A 5,280-nucleotide genomic window follows, 5' to 3' on the forward strand; every position below is an offset into this window, starting at 1 on the left:
GGGAGAGGGGGCGTGGGGCAGAAATAGGAGCAGGGCGGGCGGCGGTTACTCCACTCACGAGGGCAGGAGACAACGGCGGAGAAGTCGGGGGAGGTTGGAGGCGACGAAGGCAACAAAGCGTCAGAGAGGGAGAAGAGAGCGAGCGACAGGGAGGGGGCATTTCTGGCAGGTGGTCATGAGAGAGATGGACACTAATGCCTCTCTGTAGTGGGTGTTGGAGCGCTCGGGTAATTACAGTTTTACCCCCCAACAACTAAAAAAGTAAATGCATCTATTGATTAATGAATGCACCATTTGAATGCATCTATTTTAAAAAGATAAGATCAAAAAACAAATCTGCTGGTATCCCTTAGAACCAAAAATTGATGGCAAACATAAAGGTCAAGTACACTACCAAGGGAAGAAAAATACATACACAAATAAGCACTTACAAACAAAGAAAGAAGTTCAAAAATAAAGAATAGAAGTTCAAGTACACTAATTAGCGAAGTAAAGGCATATGAATAAATAAACACTAAGAAACAAGAAGAAGAAGTTCAAATACAAAAACATATGAAGTCCATATCTAACTAAAATACACAACTTACAAACAATATGGAAGTCCAAAATTCAAATACACACAAAGTACACATGCGGCTCGGACTCGCGCTACCGCATTGCTGCGCGCTAGGTTTTGACAGGACGCAATGCGGTTATTCTGTTTCCACCCCCACCGCACGCACCCCAGAGCCACACCCCTAAGGTGGGGTCACGGATGTGAAGGATTCGCCACCGCATGCGACGACGCGGCACGCCGCGTCGTCGCCTGCTCCGGCTCGTTCCTGTCTCGGCCTCGCAGGGGGGAGGGGGTGGCTCGGCCTCGTGCTACCGCATTGCTGCACGCTAGGTTTTGACAGGACACAATGTGGTTATTATGTTTCCAGCCCCACCGCACACACCCCAGAGCCACACCCCTAAGATAGATAGTGGGGTCACGGATGTGACGGACTCGCCTCCGCATGCGACGATGCGGCACGTCGCGTCGTCGCCTGCTCCGGCTCGTCCCTGTCTCGGCCTCGCAGGGGGAGGGGGTCCCGACCCCCCGACTCGGCCTCGCGCTACCGCATTGCTGTGCGCTAAGTTTTGATAGGACGCAATGCGGTTATTTTGTTTCCACCCCCACCGCACGCACCCCAGGGCCACACCCCTAAGATAGATAGTGGGGTCACGGATGTGACAGACAAGCCTCTGCATGCTACGACGCGGCATGCCGCATTGTCGCTTGCTCCGGCTCGTTCCTGTCTTGGCCTCGCAGGGGGAGGGAGGGGGTCCCGACCCCGTCCCCCCGGCTCGGCCTCGCGCTACCGCATTGTTGCGCGCTAGGTTTTGATAGGACACAATGCGCTTTTCAATGATTAAATATTTAAAATCCAAAAAAATATCAAAATTTACCGATAAAGTTCAAATTGTAAAGACACTCAAGTTCGTGGTTTGAAAAAACATCAGATGAACATGTAAAAAATAAGCAAATTATACAGGAGCAAAAATCAAGTAAGTTTAGGTTAAAAACGTATTGAAGTGCTACCACTATTCGAAGTATGCAAACATGTTACAAAAAAATAAAAAAATATGCGTGCATACTGGGGACTAATCCCATGGTTGCCCACGGGACAAATCAAAAACCAATTCGGAAAATTGAAAATTAGAAAAAAAAAACCAAACAAAGAAAAATAGAGCACAATGCTGCACCGCCTTTGCAATGTGGAAAACGAGAAGTACAATCACTGGTGCCATAGAAGTCCAACTTCCACTACAGACCATGGGTGATCCAAAAAACCATCCCCGAAGATAGATTAATATAAGAAATTAAAATAACAAACATAATTAAAAAAAGAAGTTCGAATAGTGATGATATAGAAGTTTGGGGTTTTGTAAAACCTAAAATTAACATGTTAAAAATAATTAACATACAGAAGTTCAGGATAGTTATTCAGTGAAGTCCAACAACTATTAGAAGTACGAAAACATACTAGAAAAAAATAAAAAATATATGCATATCCATCGGCCAATTAATTCCATGGTTGCTCATGGGACTCAGTCAAAAAATTAAAAACCAATGCAAGAATGAAATATGACAGAAAATAAGAAAGAAATACAGAGGACTTCTGCATTGCCTTGGAACGAAGGAAAAGTAGAAGTTCAGGAATGAACAACACAGAAGTCCAGCTTGTACAATGACCATTAGATGATCTATAAAATATGAACGAACGAATTCGTCCGAAGCATAAAATCATTTGCGCCAGACTAGAACACGTCCGCACGACCTTGGAAGTGATCCGGCAACTCCCTTTACACAACAAAAATGACCAGAGGGCAAATCTCAAAGCTGTAAAAACAACCCATGCAACAGCCGCAGGAGTGCCAAGATCAAATCGCCAGAAATCAAACCGTATGGACACTCCCGATTGAAATTGACAACTTAGTAAGCCTTGAATTCCACTAAAGTACGCAAATCAGCCAGCAAATGTTACAGAAAAACGAGAAATCATCTGAAACGGAGGCCTCATCTCGGGCAGATGAAGAACACGATTTCAAATTTGTTTGAAATAGCAAAAATTTGTGCACCAAACTCGTAACAAAACCTAATTCCTATCGTGCCAGAGCTCCGACAACAACCACATCAAGCATTAAACTTGCAACAGACACACGTTCATCAGGACCTGGGAGCAAATCCGCCAATGTCCGTGATTCCTATTTAAAACGTGCATTTAGTTGCTAAAAACCGTTTACAGATTGCACTCACATCACAAACAACATGACTAACCAAAAAAATCGCGGGGAAGGCACGGTTGCGAACATAGCCCGAAGGTCGGGTTCCTATGCAAAGGGAAGTTCAGATTGTGTAACTCAGGAAGTTCAGGTTGTGATCAGAATATTATTCTGATCCCGTGATTAGAATATTATATATATATATAGGGTGGGTCTATTATGAGAACACACTTAAGAGTCTTATTCTAATAACACCTAGACTTATTCTGCTAACACTTACGCGCCGCTAATATACCCCAAAGAAACTGCACACAAAACCAAAACTGCACTGTGTCCACCCCTATCCCACATCTTCTTCTCCTCCACGGGCCACTACAGCCCACATCCCGGACACAACTGGCGATCCACCCCACCCACCCCGAGCCAGACATCGCGCCCACCTACCACCTTCCTCCGCCGGCCGGAACCACCCCGCCGCCGTCACCCCACCTACCACCTTCCTCCGCGGGCCGGAACCACCCCACAACCGTCACCCCCGGGCCCCGGTGCCGTCAACCCCAGGGCCTCGCCGCCGTCACCCCCCATGGCCGGCCAACAACTCCAGGCCGCGCCCCTGGCCAGCCACCTACCTCCGAAGACAAAGCAACTCCGGCCACGTCCTCGCGAGGCAACCACCGAATCTGGCCGGATCTGGTTCCACTTCTGCTCGTCTCCCCTAGCCCACCACCTACACCGCCAGATCCGCAGCTGCCCGCCGGCCATGGACTCCGGCCCACACCCTGACCTGCGCGCCTCCGCCTAGGTGACACATCCGGCCCTGGCACGCCACGCAATCAACATATCTGAGCGCCGCCTTTCCCCACCTTCCTCTCCACGCCTGGCCTCCACAACCCCACCGTCGTCTGGATCGCCATGGTCGTCGTCATCCTTCTTTGACATCCAGCCGGCCATCCTTCTTCAACATCCAGCCGGTCGTCATCCTTCGTCGTCCATCGTGAGCGCATCCCCCGCCTCCTCTTCCTCGCGGCGTCAGCAAGATCCGCATAGCAGGGGAGGGGGGACACGACGACCATGGCACGGGGCGCTGGCCCGGGCAGTGCCCTCCTTCGATGCTGCCTCGGTCCTCCTCCACTTAGACTCGTGCGTGCGTAGTCCCCACCACTACATCCTCTCCTCCACCTTCACTCCTACTCCGCCGTGAAACACCATCGAAAGGGGTCGCGAGGAGGTCTGTCGGTCCGTCGGTTGCAGTTCCCTTTGACGACGAGGAGGATCACCTCTCGCTACAGTGCAGCTCGGTTGGCTCTTCGTTGCAGTTTGATCGAGCCCACATCTCTTCGGTGTGCTCATCGGAGGCTCTTGCTGGCGAGAGGTAAGCAACCCCTGGCATGCACTTCGATCCATGAGTTTGCATTTCAGCCGGGGTGTGCGGGTGCGCGTTGTTCTCCACCTGATGTCGAGCAGTACGGGTTGTCTCTCCTTGCAGCTCGGTTGGGTCGTCGCTGCAGTAGGAAAGCGCCTGAGAGGACTATGGCCATCTAGTTCGATTCCGGCCGTCCGACGCCGCAGTACAGATGTGTGCGGCATGCATTTTACTTGGTGTGCGCGGGAGGTTCTCACAACTAGCTCGTGCAGCCCGCCGTTGCCCTTGTGCTGGTTGACCGTTGCAGTGAACAAAAAAAGGGCACTTAGTTTTGCTGTGAAGTTTTGATGCAGCTCATTTTTGTTTTGCCTTTTGAAAAAACAATGGTTATGCAGTGCGCAGTGCAGTACTAGTTTTGATCCAGCTCATTTTTGTTTTTTCCTTTTGAAAAAAATGGTTATGGAGTGCGCAGTGCAGTACTGTTAGAAATCTCGACGATTGGCTTTGTAAAAAAAGATGGAGCAGTCGACTTGGTTGTGGGGAATAAAAAGAATGAGAGATAAAAATTTATACAAAATTTTCAAAAAAATTGTTGTTCACTACGGTTGACCTAACGGATTTGTTACGTGTATGTATGAAGTGCAGTCAATGGTTTCAGTACCTGTATGTATGAAGTGCACTCAGTTTGTGTAAAAAGAATATGTATGAAGTGCACTCTGTTTGTTTAAAAAGAATATGTTTCATTACCCGTATGTTTGAAAGCACAAATTGTTTCATGTGTTCCAAAAATCAGTCGACTACATTCTACCTGCAGAGCGTTTGGTCCTCGAATGTGGTTCACTTGCGCTCAACATGAAAAGTGCGAAAAATTTAGGGAAACAACAAGATATTAATGTGGTTCACTTCTATATATGTCGTGGTTCACTTGTCCCCGTCTCTGTGGTCCACTCTCGTTCATAAGGAAAAGTTGAAAAGAAAACAACGAAAACTCATACAAGAAAAAATGTATGTCCGAAAAAATGTATGTCCGACAAAAGAAATCATAAAGTTCACTTGCCTATCTGATGCACGTGGTTTTTCGTCCGATGCAGTGCGGTTTTCAGTCGGATGAACTACCCACGTCGATTTGGGTCCCGCGAAAAACAAAGTGTCCACATTTCGGTAAATTT

The 5,280-nt window shown here is 48.2% G+C and overlaps 1 long non-coding RNA gene across 1 annotated transcript; it reads left to right on the plus strand.

The window, feature by feature from the left end:
- Positions 1 to 3,084: 3,084 nt before the first annotated feature.
- On the plus strand, positions 3,085 to 4,857 carry LOC123096809 (uncharacterized). Its single transcript, XR_006446707.1, has 2 exons — positions 3,085 to 4,120; positions 4,235 to 4,857. It is a non-coding gene; the product is annotated as an uncharacterized lncRNA (long non-coding RNA).
- The last annotated feature ends 423 nt before the right edge of the window (positions 4,858 to 5,280 follow it).

This window comes from Triticum aestivum, chromosome 4D (assembly GCF_018294505.1).
Source record: "Triticum aestivum cultivar Chinese Spring chromosome 4D, IWGSC CS RefSeq v2.1, whole genome shotgun sequence".
Classification (NCBI taxonomy): Eukaryota; Viridiplantae; Streptophyta; class Magnoliopsida; order Poales; family Poaceae; genus Triticum; species Triticum aestivum.